This window comes from Pleurodeles waltl, chromosome 2_2, assembly GCF_031143425.1.
Source record: "Pleurodeles waltl isolate 20211129_DDA chromosome 2_2, aPleWal1.hap1.20221129, whole genome shotgun sequence".
NCBI lineage: Eukaryota > Metazoa > Chordata > Amphibia > Caudata > Salamandridae > Pleurodeles > Pleurodeles waltl.
Window position 1 is genome coordinate 1,188,145,095 of NC_090439.1, and position 20,878 is coordinate 1,188,165,972.

The 20,878-nt window shown below is 46.7% G+C and overlaps 1 protein-coding gene across 1 annotated transcript in view; it reads left to right on the forward strand.

Moving 5' to 3' along the window:
* The window catches only part of LOC138283061 (uncharacterized), a 339,327-nt gene extending 319,752 nt beyond the window's left edge, over positions 1–19,575 (forward strand). Inside the window, exon 6 of the mRNA XM_069221204.1 lies at positions 17,906–19,575. The gene's annotated coding sequence lies outside the window, so the exon portion shown is untranslated. The remainder of the gene's footprint in view (positions 1–17,905) is intronic.
* Positions 19,576–20,878: the final 1,303 nt, after the last annotated feature.

Sequence of the window (20,878 nt, forward strand, 5' to 3'; positions counted from 1 at the left end):
CTCCTCAGATGATGAGGTCCTCATAGCATTGGGCTGGGAGACAGATCCAGATGGTAGGCTGGTGATCCCAGAGGGTCAGAGTAGGTACTTTTACCCCATTCACTGAATGGGATCCCTATCACTGGCCTGAGAGACACATGTGCCAGTCACACTATAGTGAGCGACTGGTTGATATCCCCAGATATGTATGTCCCAGGGGAGACAATGAGAGTCAAGGCAGTCATAAGTAAGATCACCACCAAACCTGTAGCCGTAGTGCTCCTTGAGAGGGAGGGTATCCTTGACTATTATAGGATGGTGGTCAGTGCTGACCTTTCCCTAGATTGTATCCTGGGCAATGACCTCCCAGAGGTGAGTCTGATCCCAAAGGGGGTGGTCGCCCAGGGCACCTCCCCAACCCAACGTCCTGGGGAACCATTCCCCACTGTTAGGAGACGGAGGTCCCCAAGAAAAGAGAAGAAGAAAATGAATGGTAGGCCACTCTTAAAGAGAGTATCAGTGAGCCCAAGGCCTTCTGCTTTCTGGCTTCCTGAAAATCGATCTGCAAAGTGATCAAGGACAGGCCAAATCTTAAAAAGAATTTCACAATAAGGGCAATCTTGTGCCAATGCTGAAGCATCATCAACAAAATGCAGCAGCCGCACCAGAAGTCAATGTCGATCTTGACTTATGATTGTAGGAAATATGGCAGTAAAGACCTTTATACTCATATCGATACCACTCACTTGCCAGAAGCAGCGGGACTCACCAGCACCTACTCTGCACTGACACAACAAGCACCAACGATATCCCACTAAAAAGGAAAAACAAAATAAAATTATACATAAGACAAAACAATACACATCATGCACAAATCCAAGGTGATTTCACACACAATAAAACTTAGGCTAAATATGCTGCTTTTATTACACCATTTACAAAAATCTCATTCATGCATGGCAAGGATACTTATTTAGAGTAAACAGTACAAAAAAGAAAATTCTTACAAAACACATGCAACTGTGCAAACCACAACTCGGACTGCAAACAAAGTCACAGCAAAGAAATCAAAAGCTTTGCACTAGGATGAAAAATAAAAATAAAACATTAGGATCTCAAATGCACAATATATTCCAGTCCACACACACCCCACCACCAAACATTCAGAACTTTCCCTGGTGCCTAGTGGACCTCCCCATTTCCTGTAAAACCAGATAGCCTTGAGCCCCCCGATTGGATTAGGAGAGGGCTGGAGAGGGGCATATTAAGGGAACTTAGTCACAACAGAGGGTGGGCTCAGCCAGACCTAACCTCTGAGATTGAATTGTTGCCATCTTGAATTTCAGGAGAATGTTGCACTCTGGGATTGATTTTTGTCACACCTCCCCAGAAGTGGTCACTCAAGAGGGTGGTGGCTCTGCACACAATTTGTCAATAGGCCACTGCTTTCCACCCCAGGAGTAAGGATAACATTGGCAGAGTTGTACCCCACCTCAGATCTCTACAAGAAACAAGACAAGGAGAAGAAGGACTGCCCTGCTAGACCCCTTACTTGCACCTGGACCCTGCACCAGCTGCACACTTGGGCTACACCACACATGAATGTTGCCTGGCTTCAACTGGTTTAAGAAGGGACTCCCTGTTTACTACAGGTAGAAAATAGCTAACCACACTCCCCTGCATCAAAACCTGAAGAAGCTGACAGCTGAACACTCTCCAGTGGTCATTTTTAGAATTGAGCCAGGTGCATTCTGAGATTTGGAGTACTAACTCTCAAGGAGCAACTCAGAACTTCTAGAACCTTGGGGTGAGCAGTGGACTCCTGAAGAACCTTCAACGACCTTCTGGAAGAAGATCCAGAAGTTTGAAGAGCTTTTGGAAACAAACCTCATAAGACACCGACCCAATGTCGTTAGTCAAGCTGGCTTACCTCAACCGCATCCCGGTGAAAAGCTGCAGAGCCTTCAAAGACCTTCTGGAAGAAGATCCAGAAGTTTGGAGAGCTTTTGGAAAAAAACTTCATAAGAGACCGACCCAATGTTGTTAGTCAAGCCGACTTACCTCAAACGCGTCCCGTTGAAAAGCTCCAGAGCCCCAGACTTCCAGGATTTCACCAGGGGCTCCTGGAAAGGCATTCTGATGACATCAACCTGAAATCAGTTTGCTATGGAGGGTCATCTGATGTCAGAGAAAAAAAGCTAAACAAAAAAGTGACAATGCCCGAATGTAAAAAAATGACTGGGAATTCCTGTGCAGCACATCCAAGGAGGGCTCCAGGGACATTGGATCCAAATTCGACTTTGGCCCAGACAAAGATTTCCACCCTGAAAAGTCCTAAGGTAGAGTGGTTCACCAAGGTCTCCAGCAATCCGTATCTCAAAGAAGGCTCCAGCGAGGTCAGATCAGACTGGTGACATCGTTCCTGTGAGAAACATTTTCAAGAAAAAGATTAAGTCTGAAGGTAAACTTTTGTCTGAGGCATCCGGCTTGCTGTAGCCGAGTAGGCCTCCATTGTGGTCAGCCTTAAACTTTGACTTTGCTCCCATCGCGGTGCAACTAGATTTCCCGAGTGGCGCTTTTAGTTTCTATGTGCTAAAAAACATTGAGGCCCTCATTACAACCCTGGAGGTCGATGATAAAGCAGCGGTAATACCGCTAACAGGCCGCTAATGGAATTACGACCATGGCGGAAACCGCCAACACAGACAGCCACTTTAACAAACCAACCGCCACAGTGGTAGAAACAAACACCGTGGCGGTAACCACCAACAGACAGACCGAACACAATGTACCGCCCACACTATTACAAGGCATCAATCCACCAGCTTTTCCGGGGTGGTACCAACGCCATCAAAAGCACAGCGGAAACAGTCTTTGGAAGGGAAAACACTCACCTCTCGACACCCAAAGAGGAACCAGGATGCCATGGAGCCCGAACTACAGGTGTTATCAATGTTGGTGTATCTTCTCATCTACCAGGAGTACGAAGGATGGCTGCGATAACCACAGTGAATACTGCACCTAGCATACAGGTGAGGGGAGGAGGGAAAAGGGAGTGACACACACATGCAACACCCCCACCAGCCACCCCCCCACCCACAACAACACACACACATATCCAATCAAATCACAGATACACCCTGTCATCCCCTGGAAGAATGCAAGGACCAACCGAAACAAGTTTAACTAGTGTAATATTCGAGCAATCAGATAGCCCAAGAGAACAGTAAATAATCAATATATACAAATAGTTACAGCAAGTACACAAGTCTGTACACTGTCCCATGAAATGTCCGTGGACCAGGGGTCCCAAAAAGCATGGGCGATGCCCACACATGACACCTGCCACAAAACAGAGGGAACACTGTAGGGGCATCAGGTCGGAAAAAACAGGCACCTCAGGGGGAAGGGGAGGGGGGCACCTGAGCCGGATGATGGGGCGATGCCACTGCCCCTCGAGAGGGCTCCATGCCCACTGTCTGGTCCTGGGGAGTGCAAAGTCACAGTCTCTCAAGGGAGTGGTTTGCCCACTGCATGGTCCTGGGGAGTACAAAGCCACAGTCTCTCAAGTGGGTGGTTTTCCCACTGCTTGCTCCTGGGAAGTGCAAAGCCACAGTCCCTCAAGTCGGTGACATGTTCCACTGGTTCTGGAGGGGGCTTGGTGCCCAGATTGCTTCATCCTGCCAAGGACTGGGTTAGTGGATGCTTTTCTCCACTGGTTCTGGTGGGGGCTTGGTGCCCAGAGTGCTTCATCCTGCCAAGGACTGGGTTAGTGGATGCTTTTCTCCACTGGTTCTGGAGGGGGCTTGGTGCCCAGAGTGCTTCATCCTGCCAAGGGCTGGGTTAGTGGATGCTTTTCTCCACTAGTTCTGGAGGGGGCTTGGTGCCCAGTGATGCTGCACCTGGGATGTGGCAGAGCCCATTCCCTCACCTGGGAGTTTGAGCCACGAGATTTTCAGGGAAAAGGTAGCATGACACTCCATGGAGGCAGAGCCACACACCACCTTGCGGCGACTTAGGCTGCAAACTGCTGGTAGTGCCAGTGCTGGTGACTCATGTAGAGGGTGCTGCTGATGTCTGCTGTAGTGGCACTGGCTGGGCACGTGTCAGGGCAGGTGGCGTTGGCTGCGGCGGAGATGCTGGCAGTGCTGCCCATAGTGCAGATGTCTGTAGTAGTGGGGGAGACACCAGGATATCTCCAGCTGCCTCAGACGGCTGCCCACTGGGGATGATGCTGGTGACTGTAGTTGTGGCAGCTGCCGTACAAGTAGCGGTACAGATGGCAGTGAAGGTGGCGATGCAGGTGGCGGTCGTTGCGGCGGTGCTCACCATAGTACAGGTTGCTGGCCTGTCATGAGAAATGGTGGTCACCAGTCCCTCACCAGGAGGCGCTGTGTCCTGAGGTGACTTTCCTTTGCTTTTGTGTCCCTTTCCCACCTTGGTACTCACTGCTAAGACCTTGGCACTGTCCTCTTTGGCTCTGGATGAGGCCCTGTCTGGGTGGGTGGTGAGGCTTTTCCCATCTGCATGCTAGCCCCTTTTTTACTTTGGCAGGTGGCGGAATCGGGCGGTCCTTAGCTTCACTAGGTGGCACACTGGCAGCACTTATGGGTGCCCTCTTCGATCCTCCCAGACTTGCAGGGACCACAGTGGACGACGATTTGGTGGCTGAGGTGCTGGTCTGGGCTCTAGACATCCTGGCCCTAGGGAAAGGACGGGGGGCGAGGTGTAGGGAAGAGGTCAATGTTAGCCAGAAAACGTTTTTTAGACACACTGGGATGGGAAGATGGAGGGGGTTTGGGAGTGGAGGAAGAGGTAGTGGTTGTAGGAGGTGCACATCTGCTGAGTTTGGGTGAAGGTGCATGGGTTGGAGGCTGTTGTGAGGTGGATGGCTGTTGAGTGGGTGTGTGCCTGTTTTTGTGTATTTGGGAGGAGGGCTCACAGACACACTGGGAGAGGACACAGGGGACGTGTGAATGGTAGTGGGGGTGGTGATTGCACGTGAGCGGTGTGTAGTGATGGGCGTGCTGGTGATGGAGGTAGTGGCTGAGGATGTAGTGCATGCAGGTGTGAGTTGAGACGAGACTGGGAGGGAGATGGAAGACATGGAAGAGGGGGACACAGTGGAGGCAGTCGATGTTGGTGTGTCTGCATGGGTATGGTACTTGTGTGAGTGCCTGTGGGATGTGTGGTGCTTATGTTTGCCTGAGCCACTATTGTGTGTTGATGTGTGTGCATGCTGGTCTGATGGTGTGCTTGGGATATGCTGAGGTAGAGGGGATTGGGTCTGGGTACTAGAAGTTGGTGGGGGAGGCTGGACACAGGGACAATGGCTGCCATCAGTGCTGAGGCGAGAGCCTGAAATGCCCTCTGTTTGGCCACCACACCAGAATGAATACCCTCCTGGTATGCATTTGTTTGTTGCAAATGCCTCTCGACCCCCTGGAAGGCATTCTAAATGGTTCACTGTGAGGGATCTCAGGAGGTCAATAGCCTCCTCACTAAGGGCAGCAGGGCTGACTGGGGCAGGGCCTGAGGTGCCTGGGGCGAAGGAGATGCCCACCCTCCAAGGTGAGTTGGCACAGGAAACATGCTGAGGAGCTGCTGGGAGGGAGGTGCTCGTAGTGGGGGTGGCAGCTGTACCTGTTGTTGCAGTGGACACAGAGGTGCCCGCCAGCGCAAGGGAGCTCCCATCAGAGGAGGAGTCGCTGTCGCTGGTGTTCCCTCCTGTCCCCATCGTGGAGCTCTCCTTGCCCTCCGTCCTACTGGTGCCTTCAGATTCACCCTACTGGGCCATGTGGGATGCAGCTCCCTCCTTCTCCGGTGCCTCTGCTCCTCCTCCAGATGATGCAAATGCACACAAGGACAGGGTGACAAAACAAGATGGGGGGAAAGACAGAGGAAACACATGATCAATGGCAGCAACACCACTACCGTTGGTGGACACAACACACAGGGAGCAGCCCTATGAACTAGGCCATGCACTAGCAGTTAGTAGGAAAAACACCCGCCCATGGGGGACTATGCCTAACCCCATTTGCTGCACACCTGGAAGCCACAGGAGGCTGACTAGTTGTAGATGGCCACTACCACTATTGGGGTTGGAGTGCCACAGAGCCTGCCTAACAAAGGACGTAACCTCCCAAGTTTGCCCCGGCCTAGGGGATCCCACAGCCCACATCCCCCATCCAGATACCTTGTAAAGCGCGCAGAGTCAGCTGAATGAGACTGTACTCACCCCCTTGTGGCTGCTGTGATGCCGTCAAGTGCCCATTCACCTCCGGAAATGCCATCGCCAGGATCCAGAACATCAGGAGGGGTCATGGTGCAACGGGCTCCCCTTCCACGTTGGGAGGCAATCCCCAGCTGGGATTCCGCCGTCTTCTTGCTCCAGCGGCGCAGGTCCTCCCATCTCTTGCGGAAGTGGGTGCTCTGTCTATGATAGACCCCCAGGGTCCGCACTTCCTTGGTGATGGCACGCCAAATACCCTTCTTCTGGTGGACGGTGACCACTTCCAACCCATGCCCTAACACACATACACTCACCATCCTCTCATGCAGGCCTCAGGCCCCAACCCCACATGTATCTTCCATCCACTCCACTCCATACATTCATGTCCCACGGGTCATGCTCACAGTGTACTCACCTGTTTGTCAGGAGGACAGTAGAGTAGCGTGTACTGGGGGAGGACCCCATCCACTAGTCTCTCCAACTCCTCCGAAGTGAAGGCAGGGGCCCTTTCCACAGACACTCGAGGCATTTTAGCTTCCAGACACAGGTCCCAGCAGCACTTGCAGTGAAGGTCCTCTCCTGTTGAAGGTCAGGTATCAAGTGAGGGAACAGATAGAAAAAGGTGGTCACGTCCACGGCGGTGCCTACCGTCACCGCCGGCGTACATTGTCATTGGCTCCTGGGACCCATAGGGCCCAATGATAGCCAATGCTGAATTGCGCGGCGGTCTTCGATCGCCTACCGCGAAGCTGCACAACGCCAACGCTGTTACCTCATTTCCCCTTGTCCCTCCTTACAGGTCAGGCAGCCGCCATTTCAGGGTGGCACATGGCATGGCACCTAACTGCGTCACAGCACATTTGGTTAGAAATACAGACAACGCCACACACGGATTTACTCACATTACTATAAAAACACTTGTGCAACCTATGTGGTACATGACCCTCTGCTCACCATTCTCCTCCATAGGGCACATCCGCTGGGGCAGATGATGAGATGGCATCATCCTCCAGTGTACAGACCCCTGGTGGACCTGTTGACAATGGAAGACAGACACATCATTATCACCTACAGACTTGATCCTGCCACAATCCAAGAACTGTGTGCCCAATTGGAGCCAGACCTGATGTCAGCTATCCGCCATCCCACTAGTATCCCCCTCTATTGCAGGTCCTGTCAGTGCTCCATTTCCTGGCAAGTGGTTCCTTTCAAACAACAGTGGCCATGGCATCAGGGAAGTCTCAGACAATGTTCTCTAACGTGTTGACCAGAGTGTTATCTGCCCTGCTGAAACACACGCGCAGCTCCATCGTTTTCCCCCAGGTGGAGGATTTGGACACAGTGAAAGCGGACCTCTAAGCCCTGGAACATATCACCAACATCATTAGTGCCATTGATGGTAAACATGTGGCATTTTTTCCCCCTGCAGGAATGAACAGGTGTACAGAAATCGAAAAAGCTACCATTCAATGAATGTGCAGATGGTGTGTTTGGCAGACCAGTACAGCTCCCATGTGAATGCCAAGTATCCTGGCTCTGACCATGACGCTTACATTCTGAGGAATAGTGTGATGGGCCAACTTCAGAGGCACGAGGTGTGGCTAATAGGAGAGCCCATGGTCCCCACACAGTACGAATAGGTGTCTGGGTATGGGGTAGTCCCTAAGGGTTGATGTGTGTCTAACAGATATCCATCGACATTTTGCAGTGACTCTGGTTAACCCAGTCTCTCATGGCTACTGACCCCAGTGAGGAATGCCAGGACAAGGGCAGAGGAACGCTACAATGACGCACATAGGCAAACTATGCGTATAATTGAGTGTACTTTTGGCCTCCTGAAGGCCAGATTCCAGTGCCTCCATTTAACAGGTGGCTCCCTATATTACTTACCGAAGAAGGTGTGCCAGATCATCGTGGCATGCTGTATGTTGCACAACCAGGCTTTGCGACTCCAGGTGCCTTTTCTGCAGGAGGATGGGCCTGATGATGGTCTTGTGGCAGCTGTGGAGCCTTTGGACAGTGAGGAAGAGGAGGCAGAGGAAGAAGATATTGCAACCGAAACAACATCATCATGCAGTACTTCCAGTGAGACACAGGTAAGAGACTGGCACTGCTCATCTCATATCTGACTCCTGTAGGACATTGTATAAGTCAGCCTTTTAACCTCTGTTTATGGACCCTGACAGTTCACTTTGGCTTTCCTTTTCACAGATCTGGGTACCTCATTCTGCCTTCTGCTATGTTAACTGCAGCCCAACAACTCTCATACATTGGTATGTGCAAATTAACATTAACATTGCTATTTGTTGAAGAAGTTTTAATATTACACTTGTGAAAGTACAGACTGACTCCAGATTGTTTTGTGATTCAAGGATGTTTATTTCAGTGCTAATAAGTAGAGGGGGATGTGCAATGGGCTGGGGTGATGGTGGAGGAATGTCCAGTCTATTTGTATCACAGGTACATTGTCCAAGGGCGCATGGGAAGTGGAGCTATGGCAGTTCAAGGTGGACAGGGTGACACAGTGGGGCAGAAGGGTGACAATCAGGAGAGTCCTATTTCCTGGGGGTGGTCTTGGCAATGTTCTATATCTTGTGCCTGGATCGCAGGGTCCGTTTGCGGGGTGGTTCTCCTTCTGCAGGGGGTGGGGTGCTGGTGGCCTGTTGGTCCTGTGGTGGGACCTCCTGTCCACTAGCGCAGATGGACGTGGAAGGCTGTTCATCTTTCGGGCTGGTGTCAGGGGCCCGGTGGTATGCCACTGTCTCCCTCATTGTGTTGGCCATGTCTACCAGCACCCCTGCAATGGTGACCAGGGTGGTGTTGATGGACTTCAAGTCCTCCCTGATCCCCAGGTACTGTTCCTCCTGCAGCCACTGGGTCTCCTGAAACTTGGCCCATGGTCTCCTGGGAATGTTGGTATGCTCCCATGATGTTTGAGAGTGCCTCATGGAGAGTGGGTTTCCTGGTCCTGTCCTCCCCCTGTCGCACAGCAGTCCTCCCAGCTTCCCTGTTATCCTGTGCATCTGTCCCCTGAACCGTGTGCCCACTGCCACTGACCCCAGGTCCCTGATCGTCTTCTGTTAGAGGGGTTGCCTGGGGTCCAGGTAGTGGTGGACACACTGCTGATTGACGTGTCCTGGGGACAGTGGCATGGCCCACTGGGTGGGTGCTGTGGTTTTGTTTCCTGAGGGGAGAGGTTCAGTGGTGATTTGGGACTGTGGCAGGGGATCCGACTATCCAGAGGTACCTGATCATCTTGATCCAGGCGTGCAGAGCTGCTGTTGTCACTGTTGGCCTCTTCTGTGGGGAGACTGGATACGACTGGCACCTCCTGTCCCCTGTGTAGGGGTCCTGTTGGGGTATAATGCATTGTTATTGTATCTGTGTGTGCCATCTTGTGCAATGGGTGTGTTTCCCTCTACTACTATGCTTGCAATATCGCCTTGGCCCTTGTGTGAGTGGTGATTGTGTGCCCTGGGTGAGTCTCTCACTGGATATGCTTTGGTGATGGGTGTCCATGCAGGTCTGAGATGGGTGTCCATGCATTGTTGTCACATGCAGGGCTTGGTATTGGGATGTGTGGGTTGTGATAGTGGAGTATATGTGAGGTGTTGGGGTGATGGGTGTGAGAGTAAGGGTTGGGGTTTGTGATGGCATGCAGGTAGGGTGGATGGAATATAATAGTAGAGATATGACTGAGTCCAGTCCTCTTGCTACTCCTGCGAGGCCCTCAGGATGCATTATTGCCAAGACTTGCTCCTCCCATGTTGTTAGTTGTGGGGGAGGGGGTGGGGGTCCACCACCAGTTCTCTGGAAGGCTATCTGGTTTCTGGATACCACGGAACGTACCTTTGCCCGTAGGTCGTTCCACCTCTTCCTGATGTCATCCCGTGTTCTTGGATGCTGTCCCACTGCTTTGATCCTGTCGACAATTCTCCGTCATAGCTCCATCTTCCTTGCAATGTATGTCTGCTGCACCTGTGATCCGAATAGCTGTGGCTCTACCCGGATGATTTCCTCCACCATGACCCTGAGCTCCTCCTCAGAAAACCACGGGTGTCTTTGAGGTGCCATGATGTGGTGTGAGTGATGTGTGAGGTGATGGGTGATGTGATGTGTGGGGTGATGTGTTGGGGTTTGTGGTGTTTTGCGCATGGATGGTGTATGAGTGATGGTGTTGTGTGCCTCTGGATGCTGGTGTTGTATTTGCTTTTCTCTCTCTCTGCTTCTTCCAAAAATGTTGTTGTAGGGGGTTGTGAGTAATGTGGGTGTCTGTTTTATAGTGGTGTGAGTGTGTGGGTGTAGTGTGTGTATGTGTATCAGGTGTGTGTATTTTGGATCGCTCAATTTGGTTGTGTTTTGTAAATGTATGTGTATTTTGAGCGCAGCGGTGTGTACCACCAATGGTTTTCTGCAGTTGAACGACCGCCGCGTTGATTCTGGGGTGGGTCATGATAGTGTGGACGTATTCCTGTTGGCGTGATGGTGTGAGTTTTGGTACCGCAGGTTTATCACTGACCTTTGGTGTGGCAGACTTGTGTGGGTGTCTGTATTGTGAAGGATTTTTAAGTGTGGGTCATAATACCCGTTGCGGGCTTCTGCCGCGGACACGGTATGTTGGCGGCCGTCAGCACGGCGGTCAGTGGACTTTACCGCCAATGTTGTCATGAGGGCCTGATTCTTTAAAAATTCATATCTCCAATTACCCTTATCCAATTTTATTTGTTTTGGTGTCATACTAAAGATATCAATAATTCCCATTTTGATAAACTGTTTTTTGGATTTTTTAACTGTTTCCTTTGTTTTATTACTCTTTTGTGACATTTGAATGCTTTACACACTTTGGGGGTCATTCCGACCCTGGCGGGCGGCGGAAGCCGCCAAAAGACCGTACTGCGGTCAAATGACCGCGGCGGTCATTCTGACTTTCCCGCTGGGCCGGCGGGCGACTGCCAGAAGGCCGCCCGCCGGCCCAGCGGGAAAGCCCCTTCAACAATGAAGCTGGCTCCGAATGGAGCCGGCGGAGTTGAAGGGGTGCGACGGGTGCAGTGGCACCCGTCGCGATTTTCAGTGTCTGCTTTGCAGACACTGAAAATCATTATGGGGCCCTGTGAGGGTGCCCCTGCACAGCCCATGCCAGTGGCATGGGCAGTGCAGGGGCCCCCAGGGGCCCCACGACACCCGTTCCCGCCATCCTGTTCCTGGCGGTATTTACCGCCAGGACCAGGATGGCGGGAAGGGGGTCGGAATCCCCATGGCGGTGCTGCAAGCAGCGCCGCCATGGCGGATTCCTTGGGCCAGGGGTAAACTGGCGGGAAACCGCCGGTTGCCCTTTTCTGAATGGCCCAGGAAGCACCGCCAGCCTGTTGGCGGTGCTTCCGCGGTCCCCGGCCCTGGCGGTCATGGACCGCCAGGGTCAGAATGACCCCCTTTGTCTCCTAAGTTAAACCTTGTTGCTCATTGCCAAGCTACCAATCCAAACCTACCCAGGCCTAGTGGGGTTTAGTAGCCTATTACTAAGTGTAGGTATTTATCTGCCCTCATCAATAGTCCATTTTCCAAGATTGTCATTTCAGCATCATCTTAGGCAAGCGGACATAGGGCTGACTACCCCAACATATCCCCAGATACTGCTCCCTAAGACGTATCCACCAACCCCACCATACCCTAGATACCACAGCCAGGATCCACAGATCCATCCACCTCCCTCACCGTACTCTCAGACACCACATCCACACTCACAGACATGTCCATCATCTTCACCATACCCCCAGACACCACACCCACACCCACAGACCCATTTCCAACATACTTCCAGACATGACCCCCAGACCAATAGACCCATCAACCACCTCTGCATACCCAGCACATCACACACAACCAAAAAACACAAGTGCCCAAACTCACCCATACAACAGACACCTACAAAAAAAAATCATATTTCAGACACGTAGACAGCAGCACCAAAAGCATACCCACCCTCACCTGACACATCCACTCCCTCACCCTCCCTACTCCTAATCACTCATGGACATCATTCCCATTTTCCCAAGGAGAGATTATTGTTTTCCCTTTCCCTAACCCTTGGCATAACCACCTCCCCAAAACTAAAGGTACCTCTAGAACACTCTAACCCATCCTTTCCACATCACAAGCCTCCCCTGTGAAACCTGATCCCCCAACACTTAACCCAGCCATACCCCAAAGAAAACCAAAACCCCTCCCAAAACCAAGGACACCCCTCCCAACGTCCGGCCCACCCCTCCAAAAACCAACCCATCCATCCTAAAACTGACTCAACTCCTCGTAAATGACATAATTGAGATATCTGGACTTCCCACTAGATGCCCCTTCCTGGGAAAGCTCCCATAGCAGTGTTAAGAGAGGCACATTTAGTGGCACAGCACTGTGTTGGACCACACATTTTTTCTTGGACTGGCAATTGACCTGTATTCTGCTTCATTTCTTAACTGTTTAAAATAAAACAAAAATGCATGTTTTCTTACACATTAGTCCTGCCATTAACTTTCTACCATTTTGATGCTCAGGGATAATTTGGGATGTATGACTACAGTTGTATTTGTTGCACGCTGATTGAAGATCCATTTGATGTGGTTGGTATGATCTGGCCTTGGAACCAGTGCTGAATTCACCCAGGACAACAGGAAATATTCAATGGATGGACATGTGAGATGTGATCCAATTGGGGATGACATTGCATTTGGTGGTTCCTATATGGTAAATATTTTGACTTGGCTTGGCCAAGGACAATTGGGTTGCATTTCTCTCTAGTATGTCGGTTGGATATTGGTTAGATGCGTGCAAGCTAGAGATGTGTTTGTTTACGCATGGAGGGTGTATAAATGACATACCTTTGCATACATATTAGTTGGCATGTGTCCATTTTCATGTGTGTTCCTCATACCTACTTTATCTAAATGTGTGACCCATGCTGTTACTGCTGTATTTGCGTACATTACTTGCACTTATACATTTCCAACATATGCATGGTTCTTGGTTATACTACTGTTTATCACTAATTTAATTGAAGCCATAGGTCCTGTGCAAATAGAGGTTTTGTGGTATGTGCAAAGTGGATTGTGGCCCAAAGATCCAGCCATCCAGGAGTGCCCCTGGTAGAGGCAAACCCAATCTTTAGAGTCTTTACATTGTGACCTATAAATGTTCCTCACACTGATTATTTTGCATCCCATTTATCTAACATTAGCTTGAAATGTGGGTGATATGTGGACGTCTATTATAGAGATTTAGGAGAGAATGTGTGTTTCAGTTTCATGACATATCCCTACATAAACATCTTTGCTATCACAACAGGCCAGAGCATGTGAGCAATGTGAGGGTGTCATTTAGACTAATAGGTGTGATATTGATGGGGAGGTGCTGTTGTGTCCCTGATTATGGGATGTGCACACATGTCAACTTTAGTAGAGTGTAGCTGTGTAATGTCAGTGACCTGGACAAAGGGGACATCACAGAGCTGTGATTGGGTCATACATTGAGAACAACTCAGAACAGGTGCCCACAAAATATGTTAGGCCCAGGGACCACAAAACCTTTGCCAGATCCATGGTAGGGCATCTATTCACTGTGGAGTTGACGGAAACGGGTAAGTGTTTAGCTTACCATCGGTTGCGTCCATGAAGGTGTTGGTTTTGCCTATTCAAGTAGCACAAGCAGTGGAAGTACAAGTGCAATCAACTCCATGGTGGCACAGGATGTGTGAAGCTGAGTACCGGCGAGTTTGAGCCTCATATCCCCTTCTTTTGGCCAGCTCACATGTGGTGGTTGGACTGCCAGAGTCACATCAGAAGGAAGTTACTTCAAATTTGCCTGGTGGTAACACTGGTGGTCCAGGCTCTAAAAGACGCATTGGCCCAGGTCTGGACTAAGGTGGTTTTTCCTCAATTCAACCGTATACAACATAATACGGAGATCGCACTGCCAACATTAAGGCGGTGTATCCAACACTGTTGCCAGGGCAGTAACAAGACAGCCAAATTCATATTCAGGCCCTAAATATATATTTTTTAAATTATTAATATATTTTTGTGAATCTTGGGTTAACTCTGATTTCCCCTCTTGCATCCCCTTGCAAAGTGAATTAAGAGCCTGAGAGGAGGGGGTGTGTCTTCTTTTGCCTAATTAATTAGCTGCATTAAGAACTACCACCATTGAAACTCATAAATATAACTCTGCTTGATTGTGCTTAGTTCATTTCATCCCTCTATCTCACTAACATAGAGTGATAATGTTTTCTCATCATTATTAGTATCAATATTATTAATTTTAGTATTATTATTATTATTATTATTGTTAAAAGTAGCAGCAGTTGTAGAAGCAGTGGTAGTACTGTGATTATTATTATTAGTGTTATTAATAGCAGTAGTTGTGTTGTTATTATTATTACTATTATTATTACTATTATTATTATCATCACCATCATGTTGTTATACTATTTCTATCCCTTATATAGTACAGATGTAGACCATTTGGCCATGTTCTATTATGTAATACTGACTATCATGGCAACAAGTGATATTTATTATGACCTGCTTCTTTGTGTTCTTTCTACAAAATAGCCATTTACATCCATTTCTGTGTATTTTGGGGATCAGAAAGGAACAGGAGTGTCTATATGTGTTAGAAATGGGATCTCTAGCTGGCAGTCAGTTTACACCCTGTCAAAGGAGAGACCCTCACTCCAGTCAGGGTAAGGGAGCCACACACCTAAGATAAATCCTGCTCACCCCCTGGGTAGCTTGGCACAAGCAGACAGGCTAATCTCAGAGGCAATGTGTAAAGTATTTGCACAAATCCACACAGTAACACAGTGAAAACACTACACCAGTTTAGAAAAATAAATCAAAAAAGACTGAAAGGACAAAAATCCAACATACACTAAAAGAGTTATCAAATTTTAAAGTAAAAATAGACTTAATCTAAAAGAATCAATGCATGCGTTGTTTTAGCAAAAAGTACCTGCTGTGCATCAAAAACAAAGGTTGCACGGACAAGGGTGCGTCAGAAAAGCAAGTGATGCATCAATTCCTTATTGTCAAGTGAGGCCGTGCATTGATTCTTTTCCCACCCAGTAAGCAATGTGTTGATACTTTTCTCAAAGGAAAGAAAACGTTGATTTCTGGAAGAGCAGCCTATGGTCTCTGCAGTGATGTTGAAGATCTTGATGCCCAGGGACGATGCATTAAAAATCCAGGTGCACGACAACAGTGAAGTCATGCTGAGGCGGCAGTGCACCGATTTCTGCAGCCATGAGAGCAGGCGCCTCATCGATTTTACAGCTGCAAGACGAATGCTATGTCGATTTCCTGCTCCTTGGCTCAGGTGCATAGATTTTCACTCAACCCCTGCCAGCTTCCCCTGCCAGGGGCCCAGAGACTGGATGTGGAACCACTTGGTAAGTCAGAGGGTCTCAGCAAGAGAGCCCAGGTGATGGCAGGTGAAGTCTGTGATGTCTCTGACATTTCTTAACAAGTTCCGTCCAAGCCCTTGGAGAAACTTCACAAACAGGATACACAGCAACTTTCTTTGCCCTCTCTAAGGCAAACGCAGCAACTGTAGGCCAACCCAAAAAACCACACACCTCAAAGGGGCAGTACTTCTCCTCACAAATCTTCAGCTCTTCTTCTTGGTAGAGGTTCCTCTTGATCAAGAAGTGTTCCAAACCTGTGGAGTCAGCAGTTCAATACTTAAACTCATTTCTGCCTTTGAAGTAGGCAAACCTGAAAGGAAAGTCTGTATAGTGCACAAGACCCTGTCTCTTCCATGCCCTGCCCTAGCCACAATCTAGGGTTTGGAAATTGTATTGTGTGAGTGCAGGTGTCAGCTCTTCCCTCCCACTCTAGCCCAGTCTAGCTCATGAAGATGCATCAGGATTTGCAGGACACCCCTCAGCTCCCTTTGCGTTAATGTCTAGAGTGAATTCACAAACAGCCCAACTGTCAGCAGCCAAGCAGGGGCACAGAATGGTTATGCAAGAACATGTCCACTTCTAACAGTGGCATTTTCAATCTCATAATCTAAAAAACAACTTTATCAAAAGATGCATTTTTAAATTGTGAGCTTAGAGACCCCAAACTCCATATCTCTGATTCCCCTGGGGAATTACACTTAAAGGATATTTAAAGGCAATCCCAATGTTAACCTGTAGGAGAGATAGGCCTTGCAATAGAGAATTGTTTTTTTTTGCAGTATTTCACCACCTGGACACGTAAAACACATGCCCTACCTTTTAAATATACTGCAAGCTGCCCTTGGGGCTACCTAGAGCTGACCTTAGGGGTGGCATATATGTAATGAAAAGGGACGGTTTAGGCCTGGCAAGTGGGTGCACTTGCCAGGTCAAAGTAGCAGTTCCAAACTGCCCACACAGACACTGCAGTGGCAGGTCTGAGACATGTTTACAAGGCTGCTCATGTGGGTGGCACAGTTAGTGCTGCAGGCCCACTAGTAGTATTTGATTTACAGGTCTAGGACACTTCTAATGCATTTTCCTAGGGACTTACTAGTAAATCAAATATGCCAATCAGGGATAACTAATCACAATCACAACTTAGATAGAGAGAACTTGCATTTAAGCACTGGTCAGCAGTTATAAAGTGCCAAGAGTATCAAAATTAGCAAAAACAGATAAACAATATGCAGAAGAAGGCAAAACAATTGGGGATAACCCTGCAAAAAGGGCAATTTCTAAAAACACGTATAATAGTTTATGTGACTTGTCTGTCATAGTTTTTAACTCTGCAATGGTATCTATATTTGTCTTCTATTAGCATTAAAATTGCCCCAGTGTTTTCTTACTTTATTTGCTACATTAGGAGAATATTTTAACATGGGAAAGGCAAACTTCTAGTGGCTGTTCTGTTTTTTACATGTTTTGTCAGAAGAATATTGGCCGGGCCAGTACAACATTGGCTAAATCAACCCTCAATGTAAGTGTTGTTCCTGGTTGAGAAGAATTCCTAAACTTTGATATAAACAATGTATTGCTTTCCTTGGGAGTCAAAGAGTGCATTCATCTGTACTGAAACAGTAAGTTACATACAGAATTCTTAGAATACTGTCTAGATAACAAATTTTAAAGGAGTTAAGCACTGATTTTTATTCACAAAAACATAAGCAAGACTTTTCATATAGTTTTCTATGTTATGGTCTCTTTTTTCAGCTGAGGGGTTTGCTAAAACACAATCAATCACACTGATGGTGTCCAATCATGAATGGTCTTCTGAAAAATGGGTGTCTGATTTGCTCTGTTGTACCAAAAGCACAGTTTTTATAAAGTCTGGCATTGAAGACACTGATCAGTTTCTCCCAAAATCAAACACTTTGTCAGAAACAAATCTAGGAATCCTGGGAACGTGTTCATGCTATGAACAGGTCCCTGGTATTCCATCTTTAACAGCACGCTGTTGATATCAGGAATTCATGTGCACGGCCATTTAGTTCAATCAATCAATAAATCAATCAAGTGGATTTAGATAGTGTGGCTTGTCACCGGAGAGGATATCCTTTAGTTAGGGCTTCCTGCACTTCAGAGGGGCTTTTTGTACTAAGTACAGTGCCTGCTTGAAAGTTTATACATGGAGAGATGTGCATTATGAACCAACTGTTGTTGTTACAATGTTCTGTACATTCTCTTTTTCCATTCACTTTCAGTTGCTGACCCAGATGACTCATTAAGAACACTTCAAGTGCTACTACAATGACGCAAACAAAACAAAACTAAATCCATTTATTTCTATTGACTGATCCATTATGCATGAATTGATGATGTTATTTTGTAAGATGTGGATGAAACCGAAAGGTCTCATTAGTATATGAACTCAGCAGAACATGAGGATACAAAATATTGCCTGGAGGGTTGCAAGTGTTAGAAGAATGAGAGGAGGGAGCAGCCCTTATACACTCAGGGGAAGCCTAAACAGAGGGAATCACATGCATTTTGATGAACCCAAAGGCATAAAGGGGCTTGTATTCTAACTGCAATACATACATTCATTATTTTTTTTAAAAGGAGGCCAGGGTCAAGCTTCACATGGCTACCACCTGTTCCTGTTTCCTGTCAGGTGATAGAATTCTGAGCTACCTGCATTTTCAGACATTTTTGTCCATGCCTTTCGTATGATGTTTGCTTTCTGATGATTGCTGGCCTTGGTTCATGCGTGAATGGTTTAACAGGAAACAGCTAAAAAGGTTACAGCTCATAGATTCTGTTGTTATTCACAGTAAACAATGTCAGCACTGGGACATGGAAAGGAAAGTTTGCAAATTGTAACAAGTCATGCTAAATGTTAAGGACAAGGGAGAACAATCCTTGATATAACTGAAACAATCAACTTTTTCAGAGATGTGTGTAGACTTGTTATTAGTGTCCATGAAGAGATGCAGCAAAACTGAATTGTAGATGTTTGCATCATTTGTACGGCTCTGTGAAATTAATTGTGCATGCTAAGCTGGTAATGGTTTTTGTGTAAAAAAGAACAAGATGGTTCATGGGGGGACTCAGAGTTTGCATATCCATTCTTGCCCATTGGCTGGATCTACAAACATAACTAATGACACATTAGCCAAAGCATGATTTCAAAGCTGACAAGGTTTAACAAGTGGATGGCTTAAATTGTGCAATCCTGGGGGTGGAGTAGCAAAACTGTGACCTGGGTAAATAAGTTGGCTTCAGGTGTGGCCTTCACTGAACTCTGACTTGGGCGTCTTCAAGCTGGTCATTTTGGAAGAACACACAAATCCTCCCTGGTGCACAGCTAGAGCAATCAGTCCCTGGGGCTCTGTCCCACTTTGCTAGGCCCAAACAAACCAGCTACCATAAAATACAATTATGTTTAATACATTTTACAAAATATATCTGTTCTGATTGGTCTACACCATGACAATAATTGCAATAATATGCTAGGGCCTGGAATCACTTGTGTCATTTCAGATTTCAAATACTGAAACAATTAGTTCAGGTAGAAGATCAACTTGAAGATGTATTTCAAGCTGATTTGTGGTTGCTCACCTTGAAACCACTGCCATTTGCATTTTGATCTATAGTTTTATGCTGAAACATTAGTCGAACATTCACCTCAGGTAAGAAATATACTTTAAATGGTGCTCAAGTTCCAAATTTACCTGAATGATACATCTTGGGATAAACTATCTTCTTGGATTCATGCAACATGATGTAATGGCATAATCTCAGTAATTTGACATCACTCTTGTCAATCAAAATCACCAAAGTTACTATGGCCTAAACAACACCATTAAATGATGATGTTCTAACATAAAAGTTATTTAAAATAATTACTTAAAACATATTAAAAATAAATCATATTCAGTAACAATATATTGAAAGTATTACAAAACATACAAACAAAATACCAAATCACATATTAAATTACCCATAACTCAATACGAATTGCAACAATACAATTTCCACCTCAAAATAAGTTAAATAAATTAACTTACTGTTTTGTGGCTTATGTCTATGACCTATCATCAGTCCAAAAATAAACAAATTCACAGAAATTGGCAAACATAAATCCCCAAAAATTAGAAAAACGGGACATGCAAAAGTAATTTCCAGACAATAATCCTATGGTATCATAACAAAAAGAAACATTTAAATAAAGAACCGTTCAAGGAAAACAAAAAAAGGAAATTTAGAACTAATATTGGTTACAAATATCAAAAAATAAAGTTCATTTTTCCTTTCAGAAAAAACATCCAAAATTAACAATTCTGTACTTATAGGTAAAAGCACTATTATAAATACATACCCTACACAACTAAAGGCCTACTGAAGTACACTAGCAGTACAAACTATGTCTATATGTGTAAAAATAGATGCTGAATATATGTATACATATATACAAAAGTGAAAAAGCATTATAATATAGTAATTTTGTGCTAGAAAACATATATGTGTAATATATGCTGTGGCAAAGTATACTATGAAAAGTGTAGTATGAAAAAGTGTGTGCAAACTTGTGTTAATAAAATATATACTAAAACAGAGTATTGTTTATTACCTGCAAAATAAAAGCCACAGTAACAAAATACAAGCTTTGGGCCTGATTTAGATGTTGGCGAAGAGAAATGCTCCATCACAAATGTCACAGATATCCTGCATTATGATTCCACTATATCCTATGAGGATCGTAATATGGGATATCTATGATGTTTGTGACAGAGTATACCCTCCACCAACATCTAAATCAGACCCTAACTCCAACACACTTGCAACCTTACAATGTAAGATATTTTCAAAAACGCTAGTAGAATAAGTAAATATAATATTCTACTTCCAGTACAGAGTAAGGGCCTCATTATGAGTTTCACATTTGGACAGCCAGATCGCCATGTTGGCAGTTCCAAACAGACCACCATGTTGACAGTCTTACAGACCGCCCCATAACAAGTTACACAGGCAAGACAGCTGACAACCAACAAAAAAGACAGACTGGCAGTGGCGTGGAGGGCCAGGAAGAGGCGATCTGACCTCCAGCACCGACAGACCAGCAACGAACCACTGACCATATTACATATCCAAAGTCACAGTGTTGGAGACCCATGGTGGTTAGCCAATGGCAGTCTCAACTACGGCGGTTCGCAGTCGCCAAAGTAATACACAAC